Raw genomic sequence first — 14062 nt, forward strand, 5'->3', positions numbered from 1 at the left:
TGTTGCTTAGGACTTGACGGCACTGTGTTCTAAATCTTTGTTTTCAACATCCTGAAGCATCTCTCAACTTTCTCATGATCTCAATGCCCAGGGCATTTCTGTGGTCCTGGGAAAGGATAGGCCTTACTCTTTATTTATTGATTTATTTATTATACTTTAAGTTCTAGGGTACATGTGCACAACGTGCAGGTTTGTTACATATGTATACATGTTGGCCTTACTCTCATTGCAAGAATCATCTTCCAGAGTCAGGCTACCTTCTCCTTCCCTACATGATACATTCCTGAACATATCTATACCTCTATCTATCATCTATCTATCTATCTATCTATCTATCATCTATCTATCTATCATCTATCTATCTATCTATCATCATCATCTATCATCTATCTATCTACCTATTTATCTATCTGTATGTATGTATATCTATCTATATAAAGCCTTAAGTATGCAAGTCTAGCAGTAGACACAGATTATAATGAGAAGTCTGTTTCCAGTGAGCCAAAATCCTGCTTCTCAAATAGAATGACAGTATCAGGCAAAACCAGGGAGCTTGTCAGAAACGGAATCTCTGGCCCTCCTCCAGACCTTATTGCATCAGAATCTGCATTGAACATAATTCCAGGTAATTCACATGCACAGCAAAGCTTGGAAAGCACTGAGCTAAAAAATATATTATTAATTATATCTCACCTCATCAACTTTTAGACAGGTGGTCTCCACCTTGGCTATACATTAAAATCACACAGGGGCTTTTAATAACGATTGACACTTGGAGCTTTACCCCGGACCAATGGAGACTGTATCTCTGGGCATTGGTTTTATAAAAATCCGTCCAGGTGGTGCTAACGGACTGCCAAGGTTGAGGACTACCATTTTAACGTCTATTTCCGGCACCATTTTCCCAATGTTTTATACATCCGTTGGGAGACAGTTCTCCTTGGGCCTTTTATATTTCTGCATATCTAGACTATTCCAGATGATCTTTTCAAGGATGTTAGAATAACAAACAACCTTGGAAGATAGACAATATCTCCCTCTGGAGTGAAGGGCAGATTTCTTTACTGTCTCTTATAATAAAAGTAATGTTCCTTCTAGAGCAAAGGGCAGTTGGCTCACTGCCTATTATAAAAGGTTTGGGGACTTCTGGCTTTAGTGCTCACATGTAAAGAGCTTGGAAACTCTTGGAAACTCTTTCAACAAGAAATAAGCGGAATATGCTGAAAGTTAATGACTTTTCTTGGACCTGTCGGAGAACTGAACTCCCAAGGTACCTGCCACCCCCAAATCTGGAGAGACAGGCCAACCTTCTGAGAGCAGAAGCTGTTAAAGCCATAAGCTGGTAAAAACACTTACATGGTAATTTTGATGTAATTGGAGGCTGAGTGTGAACCTGCTTGAGAGTGAGAAACTCCTGGGGGCCTGTAGACTTAGGGGCTCCTCCAATATGTTTGTGGATCTTACCCCTAGGAACTCCACCAGGTTCTCATAATGAAGAACCAAGAAAAATTCTCTAGTGTTTCTGGCAGGGTGGAGGATAGGTAACCATTCTGAAATGTCCGAGTATTCTTCATAACAAAGACCTACTCTGCTAGGAGAAGACTTTACCAGAGCCTTATCTACTTGGGGGAAGGGAAATTATCCAAATCCAGTCCCTCTAATATTCCTATCTCACCCTGGAGAGAGAGGAAAAAGCTAAGAAACACTCGTGAAAGTCACAGCCCAGAGACCTACTCATCTCACAATCATAAGATGATAGAACATTTTTCTCCTCCCACATCTTACCACCACACCAAGAGGTGTAATGAAACTGGATTAAAGCTGAAAGAACTGGAAGATGCTGACTTTCTCAGAGGAGGAGTACTTAGGGAGGCCAAAAGACAACTGGGGAGACAAAACCGAAGACCCCTGAGGAATTGGAAGCCTCTGGCACCAATAACTACAGAAAACATTAAGCACAGCCCAACTCCTAGCCAGACTAATATAAAGTCTCACACTGAAAGCCTATTTACCTCAGTTTCTATTAGTCAATATATCATGTCCAGCTTTCAAAAAAAAAAATTACAAGGTATGTTAAAAGGCAAAACAAAACAAAACCCCCAACCAAAATCAAAAACATTGTCTGTAGCTGGGTGTGGTGGCACGTGCCTATAGTCCCAGCTACTCAGCCGGCTGCTGGGGAGGATCACTTGAGCCCAAGAGTTCGAGGCCACAGTGAGCTATGATAGTGCCATTGCACTCCAGCCTGGGCAACGGAACAAGACTTCGTCTCTGGAGAAACAAAACAAAACAAAGCAAAAGCTATCTGAAGAGAAAAAGAAACCAAACTTGAACATGGTAGAGATTCTGGAATTATCACACAGGGAATTAAAAATAACAATGATTAGAGCTGAGTGTGGTGGTTCATGCCTAAGTTCCAGCTACTTGGGAGGCTGAGGCAGGAAGACTGCTTAAGCCCAGGAGTTTGAGTCCAGTCTGGGCAACATAGTGAGACCCTGTCTCTAGAAAAAAAGTAAAATAAATAAAAAGAAAATAACAATGATTAATGTGTTAAGTGTTCTAAGGGAAAAGACAGATGAGTAATGCAAGCAGCAGAAAGATGGAAACTCTAAGAAAGAATCAAAGGAAAGTGTTAGAAACACTGTAACAGCAACAAAAAATGCTTTTGATGGGCTCATTATTAGTAAACTGGACACAGCCAAGGAAAGAATCAGTGAAATTGAAGGGGGAAAACAAACACTTCTCCTATTGAAATGCAAAAGAGAAAAGATGAAAAAAACCAGAAGAGAACACCCAAGAACTGTAGGACAGTTTCTTTTTTCTTTTTTTTATATGCGTAATGTGCACATAATTGGAATGCCAGAAGGAGAAGAGAGAACAGAGCCAAATAAATATTTGAAGTAATATGCTTGAGGATTTTCCAAAATAAATAGATACCAAACATGTATCTAGGAAGTTCAGAGAAAACCAAGAAAGATAAATATCAAGAAACTATACCTAGGCACAACATAATCAAATTGAAAAAAAAATCGAAGTCTTGAAAGAGCCGGAGGGAACACTTTACCTATAGAGAACAAGAATAAAAACCGCAGCAGACTTCTTGTCAGAAACTATGCATGCAAGTAGAAAGTGAAGTGAAATATTTAAAGTGGTGAAAGAAAAAAACCTATCAACCTAGAATTGTATACCCAGTGACATTATCCTTCAAAAATGAAGGCTCGGCTGGGTGCAGTGGCTCATGCCTGCAATCCTAGCACTTTGAGGGGCCGAGGCAGGAGGATCACCTGAGGTCAGGAGTTTGAGACCAGCCTGGCCAACATGCTGAAACCCCGTCTCTACCAAAAATACAAAAATTAGCTGGGCAGGGTGGTACACGCCTGTAATCCCAGCTACTCAGGAGGCTGAGGCAGGAGAATCACTTGAACCCGGAAGATGGAGGTTGCAGTGAGCCGAGATCGCGCCACTGCACCCCTGCACCCCAGCCTAGGTGACAGAGTGAGACTCTGCTTCAAAAACGAAACAAAACAAAAGAGTGAAGGATAAATATTTTCTCGGACAGACAAATACTGAGGGAATTCATCACCAGCATTATCTGCTCTACAAGAAATGTTAAAAGAAGCATTTCAGTGAGTAGGAAAATAGTAACTCAGAAATTCAGATCTACATAAAGAAAGGGAAGGAGAAGGAATAAATGAAAGTAAAATAAAATATCTTATTTTTCTTATTCTTAATTTATCTAAAAGATAACTTTGTTTAAAGCAATAATAGTAGCAATATATTGTGTGATTATAACATATGAATAAGTGAAATAAATTTCAGCGATGTCATAAGGGGCAGGAGAAAGAAATTGGGAATACTTTGTTATAAGGTGCCTGCACTACATGTGAAATAGTCTAGTGTTATTTCAAAGCGAACTTTGGGCCGGGCGTGGTGGCTCATGCCTGTAATGCCAACACTGGGAGGCCGAGGTGGGTGGGATCACCTAAGGTCGGGAGTTCATAGACCAGCCTGACCAACATGGAGAAACTCTGTCTCTACTAAAAAATACAAAATTAGCCAGGTGTGGTGGCGCATGCCTGTAATCCCAGCTACTCTGGACGCTGAGGCAGGAGAATCGCTTGAACCCGGGAGGCGGAGGTTGCGGTGAGCTGAGATCGCACCGCACCATTGCACTCCAGCCTGGGCAACAAGAGCAAAACCTTGTCTCAAAAAAAAAAAAAAAAGTGAACTTTGATCAAAAAGTGTAAAACTTTTGCCCACTTTTTCCCAACCAGACATGAGGTTACAAAGTCAGAACCTTGCTCATAGTGGTGCTCAGTAAATAACCTTTCACTCCATAATACATAGCTTTCAAGGACAGTGAAATTCTGCAACATCTATCAACATGAATTTAAATAAATTTTAATTTTAAAAATCAGATTTTGCCACCCAGCACTATGTGAGAGAAGAGGTACTTATAGAAACAAAGGCACGGTGCTGTGCAAGTTTACAAAATAAATCGATGTAAGAACTCTAGGCAGAATTCTTCAGATTTTTTTTATCCTGCACTCCTATAATTTTTTAAAAATCTAGCTTGTCATACCCAACATATGTAATTATGTATTTATAAATTCTGTACAAATGCCACTGTACTCATATATTTTATAAAACATAAAAATTAAAATAAAAAGGACAGAATAAAAATATAGCTTATAAGTCTTAATAGTTTCTTCCTTTACCCCCTGGTAGGAATGAATGCCTCACTTTGGAAATCACTGGATTTGATTGAAAATTCTTCTAATTCTCGACTCCAATTTACCAGACACCCAGCTAGCTGGGAAGGTGTGGGTGTAGTACAGTTGAAAGGAGGCCAGCTGGGTGCCTGGATGGAGGCAGCCAAGTGGCAGAGGGTTGCCCAAGAGTCTATCATCAACTGCTGGGCCTACATCTGGGCAGGGACGTACGTCCTGGGGGAGAGGGAGGCAAGACCTTGGTGTTAGAGGCCTGCATTTGAGGATGACCCCAGGAGAGGTAGGTCGCTGGTTGTGGGGCTGAGAGTGAGGTCCAGTAACAAAACATGGGGAGCAGCTCAGAGCAAAGGTTTAGGAGCTCTGGGCTGATGGAGGCACAGCTGAGCAGAGCAGGCAAGGGTGAAGGTCCCGGATATGAAGGTTTGTTCCCCTAAGATTTGGGGAGTCATTGGAATGAGTGAATCAACAAATCAGTCAACAAATAGGTCCTGGGCAGTGGCCTGGCTATACAAAGGGTTCCTGGGATGGCGCAAATGAATATGACACAGCTCCAGCCCACGAAGACTGTGTTTGCAGATGCCTGTAAAGAATTAGAATCTATGGTGTGTGATGGAGGCGCAAGGCATGATTAGCTAAACTGGGGAGATGTGGTCAGTAGGCTCAGGTTCCCCGCGGTGGGTGGCCCCAGACTGGGATTTTGCATGAGAAAGTAGATTTCAAACCTCTAATCCAGAGCGGCATTAACCTACCTTTTAGGCGTTTCATTGTTTTCTTGGATTTTTAATATTCCCTTTCCTGAAAGCACCTGCTTGGCATATTTCTGAAAGGTGGGATAAGCCTGTTTTTTTGTTAATTAAATCACATTTTGAGTGCACTAGGGGAGCTTTCATTTTAAGAAACAGTGGCAAATCCTCTCGATAATCAAAGAATCCTTTTAGAAAGGGAGCGATGATGCTCCTGTTGTTCTTTTTCAAAGATTACACTCGATGTATTTATTTTCCTAAAACACTCAAAGGGGACTTTTGGAGACTAAAACATAATTTAGTTTGGAAGTTCTGTTTGCGGATGTTGGAGCACCTCATTCAATCTCTGGAGACCCCCAGGGTGGTCCCCAGCCAGACATGGGAATTAATACCTTTAACGAGGAAGGGATTCAGGGCTAGAATCAGATTTCCTGCAATCTCCCCATCACGCTTTGTCGAGTTAACTCCTTCACATCTTACCTAACTCAGCTCAAATGTTACTGTTTGCCTGGGGTTTTTTAGCTTTGATTTTGTGTGTCTGATAAAATACACATAACATAAAATGTACCATTTTGTTTTTAAGTGTAGAGTTCAGTGGCATTAAGTATATCTACACTGCTATGCAACCATTACCACCATCCATCTCCAGGACTTTTTCCTCTTCCTAAACTGAAACTATATCCTCATTAAATAACTTCCCGTTTGCCCATTGGCAACCACCATTCTGCTTGCTGTCTCTATAAGTTGGACTACTGTAGGTATTAAATGCCACTTTTACAACTTCGCTTTAATTTAAAGGGTTACACAGCACATCATATGAAGAGTCAGAGTTCTACAAGACTTGTTAGAAAAAGCAACAGAGTCCTGCTCATTGCTTTCTTCCCAGGTCTTGCTCTCTGGCAATAACCACATTGAGTTCTTCCAGCCTTTTTGCTCAGCATTCATAAGACTAGGTAAAGTGCTACTTCTTGATTTTTCAGTTTTGGGCATTTTTGATTGATTCTCACTATAAAAAGTAAATTAACTTCCCCATATTTCCTTTAAAATATGTTTTATTGTGAAGTATACCATACATACAAGATCCCGTATAAAACGTCAGTGGCTGTTAAAAATAAAATTAACAGCCGAGCGCGGTGGATCACGCCTGTAATCCCAGCACTTTGGGAGGCCGAGGCAGGCAGATCACATGAGGTCAGGAGTTCAAGACCAGCCTAGCCAACATGGTGAAACCCCATCTCTACTAAAAATACAAAATTAGCCGGGTGTGGTGGCAGGAGCCTGAAATCCCAGCTACTGGGAGGCTGAGGCAGGAGAATCGCTTGAACTTGGGAGGCAGAGGGTGCAGTGAGCCAAGATGACACCACTGCACTCCAGCCTGGGTGACAGAGTGAGATTCCATTTCAAAAAAAAAAAAATTAAATTAAATTAACACTCTTACCCTATCATTCAGCTTAAGAACAAGAACGTAACATTATTCGAGTAGCCTGCACATGCCCCTCAAATGTATTCCCTTTCCTTTCCTTTTCTAGACAAAACCAGTAATCATGCTAATAATTTTCTTTCTTTTCCTTATAATTACCACATATGGACATATTCCTGAACAATATACTGCTTTGTGGATGTATATAAATGGAAACACAGTGTGTTCTGACTTGGCTTCTTTTGCTCAACATTACATTTTTTGAGCTTCAACCATGTGGATGTATGGCGCTGTAGCTGACTCCTTTTCTCTGCTCTTTGTATTCCATTTATTCAGCCAATCTTGTACATATGTTCTGGTGACATGTGCAAGAGTTTCTCTCTCTTTTTTTTTTTTTGAGACAGGGTCTCACTCTGTCACCCAGGCTGGAGTACAGTGGTGCAGTGACAGCTCACTGCAGCCTCTACCTCCCCGGTGCAGGCCATTCTCCCACTTCAGCCTCCCAAGTAGCTGGGACCACAGGTGCACACCATCACACCTGGCTAATTTTAACTTTTTGTAGAGATGGGGTCTCACTCTGTCACCCAGGTTGGAGCACAGTGGCGTGATGACATTGAGTTTTCTTACTTTTCACAACCTACTCATCTGACAAAGGGCTAATATCCAGAATCTACAATGAACTCAAACAAATTTACAAGAAAAAAAACAAACAACCCCATCAAAAAGTGGGAGAAGGATATGAACAGACACTTCTCAAAAGAAGACATTTATGCAGCCAAAAAACACATGAAAAAATGCTCATCATAACTGGCCATCAGAGAAATGCAAATCAAGACCACAATGAGATACCATCTCACACCAGTTAGAATGGTCATCATTAAAAAGTCAGGAAACAACAGGTGCTGGAGAGGATGTGGAGAAATAGGAACACTTTTACACTGTTGGTGGGACTGTAAACTAGTTCAACCATTGTGGAAGTCAGTGTGACGATTCCTCAGGGATCTAGAACTAGAAATACCATTTGACCCAGCCATCCCATTACTGGGTATATACCCAAAGGATTATAAATCATGCTGCTATAAAGACACATGCACACGTATGTTTATTGCGGCACTATTCACAATAGCAAAGACTTGGAACCAACCCAAATATCCAAAAACGACAGACTGGATTAAGAAAATGTGGCACTTATACACCATGGAGTACTATGCAGCCATAAAAAATGATGAGTTCATGTCCTTTGTAGGGACATGTATGAAACTGGAAACCATCATTCTCAGCAAACTATCGCAAGGACAAAAAACCAAACACTGCATGTTCTCACTCCTAGGTGGGAATTGAACAATGAGAACACATGGACACAGGAAGGGGAACATCACACGCTGGGGACTGTTGTGGGGTGGGGGGAGGGGGAGGGATAGCATTAGGAGATATACCTAATGTAAATGACGAGTTAATGGGTGCAGCACACCAATATGGCACATGTATACATATGTAACAAACCTGCACATTGTGCACATGTACCCTAAAACTTAAAGTATATAAAAAAAAAAGAATAGAGTATACTATTAAATTCGTTTGGAATGTTAGCATTTTCCAATAGTTTTATAACTGTCTCCAGGAAGTGTGGAGGCCAAAGCAACTCCATCTTGGATGCTAATCTGCCATGTTGACTTCTGGTTGCCCCCCGATCGGGGAAGGCCTCAGGATTTCCAGTTTGTCTGTTGTTCCTTGAGTGGAGTATGTGCTTGCCGTGAATCCTGCCCTGGAGTTGGTACAGCCTTGATGCTATCACCCTTCAACTGTCCTACACATGCCTTCGGAGTTATCCTGTCCCTGTGGTGTATGGGCCATGGGTCTCGGTGGTAGTGGTGCAGGAATCCACCAGCTTGTCTCACCAACACCTGAGACACAGACATGGCTTCTGCTTGTAAGTCCCTATTAAATGTTTCTTTCTAAAAAACGGATTTGTCGGCCTCTTTCTTGGACCTCTCAGCTTCCTAAGACTTTGGGGGCAGGTTTGCATATACCTGCTTACTTCAGAACAGGGAGGATTGCACATTGCTTGTTAGAATTATTCCTGATTTTTTTTTTTTTAAGGAGTGTCCCAAGTAGCTGAGACCACAGGTGCATGCCACTATGCCTGGTTAACTTTTCTATTTTTTGTAGGGACAGGGTCTCCCTATATTGCCTGGGCTGGTATTGAACTGCTGTCCTCAAGTGGTCGTCCCTCCTTGGCCTCCCAAAGTGTTGGGATTACAGGCATGAGACACTGCACCTGGCTACATGCTTTCTTTTATTAGTATTTACTTGGAATATCTTTTTTCCATCCTGGACTTTGAGTCTCTCTTTGTTCTTATGTTTTAAGAGTGCCTCTTGTGAAACCATATAGCTAGTTTTTTTTTTTTTTTTTTTTTTTTTTTTTTTGAGACAGTCTTGCTTTGTCGCCCAGGTTGGAGTGCCGTGGCATGATCTTGGCTCACTGCAACCTCCGCCTCCTGGGTTCAAGCAATTCTCCCACCTTAGCCTCCCGAGTAGCTGGGATGACTCCCACCACCATGCCCAGCTAATTTTTGTATTTTCAGTAGAGACGGGGTTTCACCGTGTTGGCCAAGCTGGTCTTGAACTTCTGACCTTAGGTGATCCACCCACCTTGGCCTCCCAAAGTGCTGGGATTACAGGCCTGAGTCACCATGCCTGGCCATATAGCTAGTATTTTAAATAAATCATATTGATCATTTTTGTCCTTTATTGAAGCGTTAAATCCATTTACATTTAGTATTATTGGAACGATATTTAGGCAAGTTTCTTCTTTTTATGCCCTTTCAATTTGTTCTACTTTTTTTTTTTTTTCTAGATTCTGGAGTATTTTTATGTTCTACGTTTTAAAATTCCTTTTTGTAAACCTTTTTTCCTCATCTTTTTCTGGTTTATGTTTCCTTCTTCATCTCTTTTCATCTTTACCCTTTCTACCTATTTGAAAGTTATGTGCACTGGGCCTGTTTTTCTAGTTGTTGCTCTAGCTATTCGAATATGCATATTTACCAAAATCTAAAAAATTATCAATATCTCTCCTTTCTCCCAACAATTCCAGGACCTTAAAGACACTTTAACTCTGATGACCCACTTGCAGATAACATGCTAGTCTTGTCCAGGACTTAAAACTTTGGTGTTAGATGATGCTGGGAAAAATATTTCCTGAGATTTCATAACCATAAGTAAGCCCCTGAAGTGAGTTTGTGGTTTAAGTTTGTGCTAACTATGCAGTCCAAAAAAAAAATCTTAAATTATTTAATTTAGAGTGGTCTCAGGTTGGCAGTGTCCCCAGCAAATCTTCTCTGGAAGAACACACCTTCAACCCAGGCCTCAAGTGATTCTCACAGATAAATGTTCAAGGAAAATGATTGGTTCACAGATACGTGGCATGAGAGAAAATGCACCATGAGTGAGAACCAGCGGAAAGAATACGCAGCAGAAATAGACTTAAAACATCTAGGAATTGTAATTATCTAACACAGAATATAAAATATCTGTCTTTTACGTTTAAAGAAATAATCAAGAAATTCTAAAATAGGTAAGTGTAGGGAGACCCCCTGAAACTATTGCTATGGAATAAAAGATGAAATGCTCCTGATTATTGTAAATACAAAATTGCACGCAGGATTGTGTAAAGACAATGCCAGGCTGGACTGCCAGAACGAGCCAACAGCACATGATGTGCTTCCCCCTGCAGGGAGCCTATGAATGGAAGTGCAGTCAGGGAGGTTTCACATCACCAAGATTCCTATCCCAGGAAGGCAGATGTTCATAGCTCTGGGAATGGAATTCGACCCTTGTGGAAAGCCTATAAACGGATGCATGGGGCCGGGGGGTGCCTGTCCATATGGATAAGACAGGGCTATAAACGCCCTCATCTTGCCATGGCTCTTCTAGGCCTCTTTAGGGTTAAGGCATACTCCCTTCTGAGAATTTCTGGTCTAACCGGTTGTCTAGCTTCACGTCCTGCTTCCATGGATTGTTTGTAACCAGCTTTTGTTGCAATTGTTACTGCTGATTAATATCTTGCTAATCATAGGTTATGGAAAGACTGTGTTTCTGTCCTAAGGCTCTGTTAGAAATTACTGATGCACACACTATATTGTAAATTCTTATCTCTGTATACTGTACTTCTACATACAAATGTACTGTACTTCTATATACAACTGTTATGTTAAAGAATTACATCATCCCCATGTGACCGTCTCACCTCATAATCAAATGACCCTAAATCCCTCACTAACCTACCCCCGCCCTCACTAAACTTAATAATAAATGCTGGTATATCCAGTGCATTGTTGGCACCTCGGGACCAGAAGGCGGTGACTCCCCCTGGACCCAGCTTTCACTATCTTGTGTGTGTCTATTATTTCTCAACCTGCCGATCTGCCTAGGAGCAAAGAGAGCCCGTTGCATTGCAGGCTGCTGGCCGGATCCCGCAATAGATAAGAAATTCAAGTCATTTGGGCTTGAATCAGAAAAAAAGAATCAAACAGAACTTCCAAAAATGAAAAATGAATATCATATTGCATTGACTACAAAACAGGATTGATTTTATAAGATGCACCATGATTTTATGTGCCACCTTAGCATTGCAAGATGCCACCAATTGTAAGACGTATCCTGATTTTAGCAGTGTTAAAAATGTGAAAAAAAAAAAAGGTTGCAGAATCAGTGAACCGTAGCAATTGAAATGTAAAACTTCACAGATCAATTAAATTGCAGATTAAACTCAGCCAATGAAAGAATCAGGTAACTGGAATAAAGACACAAATATTTTTTACAAATAAATTATCCAGAATGTAGCCCAGAGAGACCACACAATGGAAATATAAGAGAATGCTTACGAGTCTTGGGGGCTAGAATGAGGAAGTCTAACATCTATCCAGTCAAAAGTTCCAGATGAAGGTAATAGAGAGGAAAAGGGGCAATGTTTAAAAATATAATGACTGAGAAATTTGGAAAATAATGGAAAGTGAGTGACACTCAGATACAGGAATTCAAATGATTCTCAAGCAAGACAAAACAAAAAAAATCCATACCTGGACTTATGATGGTGTATCTGAAGAATACATGATGATAAAACTGCGGAACATCAAAAACAAAGAGAAGCTCTTCAAAGAAACCAGGAACAAAGAGAGGTCACCTTCTGAAGAAGAGTAAGTCAACAAACTGATTACCTTTTAGCAGCAAAAATGGAAGCCAGAAGACTGTGGGATAATATTTTCAATGTGCTGAGAGGAAAACAGTAATCAAGTCAGAATTTCTATCCCAAAAAACCCTTTCAAGGATGAGAGCAAAATAATCTTTCTTTCTTTTCTTTTCTTTTCTTTCTTTCTCTTTCTTTCTTTCTTTCTTTCTTTCTTTCTTTCTTTCTTTCTTTCTTTCTTTCCTTTCTTTCTTCTTTCTTTCTTTTCTTTTTCTTTCCTTTCTTTCTTCTTTCTTTCTTTTCTTTTTCTTTCCTTTTCTTCCTTTCTTTTTCTTCTTTTCTTTTTCTTCCTTTATCTTTCCCTCTCTTTCTTTTTCTTTCTCTTTCCTTCTTTCTTTCTTCCTTTGTTTCTCTTTCTTTCTCTCTCTCTTCCTTTCTTCTTTTCTTTTTCTTCCTTTCTTTCTCTTTCTCTCTCTTTCTTTCTTCTTTCTGTTTTTTTTCTTTCTCTCCTTCCTTCTTTCCTCCCTCCCTCCCTCCCTCCTTCTCTCCCTCCCTCCCTTCTTCTCTCCCTCCCTCCCTTCTTTCTTTTCTTTTTTTTTTTTTGGAGATAGGTTTTTGTTCTGTCACCCAGCCTGGAGTATGGTTCACTGCAGCCTCAAAGTCCTGGGCTCAATCAATCTGCTTGCTTGCTTCCCGAGTAGCTAGGACTACAGATGCATGCCTCACCATGCCCAGCTAATTTTATTTTATTTTTGCAGAGATAGGGTCTCCCTGACTTGCCCAGGCTGGTCTCGGACTCCTGGGCTCAAGCAAACTCCTAGGATCCTCCTGCCTTGGCCTCCCAAAGCACTGGGATTACAGATGTGAGCTGCCATACCTGGCCAAGAACTTTCAAATAAGTAAAAACAGAAACCTTCACTAAAGGAAGGTTTGAAAAGATAGATTTGAAGCAGAGGGAAGATGATTCTAGATACACGGTACATGCATCCGGTAGCAAAATCAAGGACACCCGCGTTCTGAGAAGTTCTCTGAGGCAAAGCTTGCTTACCTCTTGGGTGTCTGTCTGGCTTGTCCTTCTTTTTGGGATCTATAGATTCTTATTTTTGTGCTAACCCGGCGATGGCTTTAAAAAGTTGTTACTAAAAATATTTCATCCTGCATTTGAGTTCTTTCATTTGGGCAAGATTGTTTAGGTATCTAACCCACCCACCTGCAGGAAATAAAAGTCCTCCAATAAAATTTCTAATTTAGGGAAACTCTCCTTCAGTCTATATGGAGCCCATGTTCCCCGTCCTCATGGTACAATGTGCCTTTCCCTTGTAACACAAACACCATCTATAGTTTTACATTTATCTGGAGTGAGATGGGCTACCATTATGTCGTGGGGTCACCAATTATCTGCAGGCTATTTAAATTAATTTTCTACTTACCCCTTTAGAAATGTAAGGGCCAGATATGTGTTGCTTTCTATTTTGCTTCCAGACTTTAGCAAGGGCCTGGAACATAGTAGGTATTCAGAGGACATTTACTGAGTAAATGATTAGGTGAGTAATTAATTATAAGTGAAAAGCCAACATGAGGTATTAGGTCAAGCATAGCTATGTGTCTCCGCTTCAAATCCAGCCATAAGCTGATAATTGCAGTTCATAAGTGTGATAACTGGGTGCTCACGCATGCGTGTGTGAGATGTGTCACCCTCAAACCTTGTTACGACATCAGCACGTTACCCGTCTAACATGAACTTAGAGGAAGCAAAACCAAAAACAAATCCAGCCATTGGAGATGGTGCTTTCAGGGTGGGTGAATTCCCAGAGAACTCTGCTGTCCAATATGGTAGCCATTAGCCACATGCGGCTATTTAAATTTTATTTAAATTAATTAAAGTTAAATACAACTCCAAAATCAATATTCAATCACACTAGCCACATTTCAAGAGGTTAGTGGCTATCCTATTGTGGGGTGTGGACATAGAATATTTCCATTA

The 14062-nt window shown here is 40.8% G+C and overlaps 1 non-coding gene across 1 annotated transcript; it reads left to right on the forward strand.

The window, feature by feature from the left end:
* The first annotated feature begins 13711 nt into the window (after window positions 1–13711).
* On the forward strand, window positions 13712–13815 carry LOC129485602 (small nucleolar RNA U13). Its single transcript, XR_008658738.1, has one exon. It is a non-coding gene; the product is annotated as a small nucleolar RNA U13 (small nucleolar RNA).
* Window positions 13816–14062: the final 247 nt, after the last annotated feature.

This window comes from Symphalangus syndactylus, chromosome 6 (assembly GCF_028878055.3).
Source record: "Symphalangus syndactylus isolate Jambi chromosome 6, NHGRI_mSymSyn1-v2.1_pri, whole genome shotgun sequence".
NCBI classification, from domain to species: Eukaryota; Metazoa; Chordata; class Mammalia; order Primates; family Hylobatidae; genus Symphalangus; species Symphalangus syndactylus.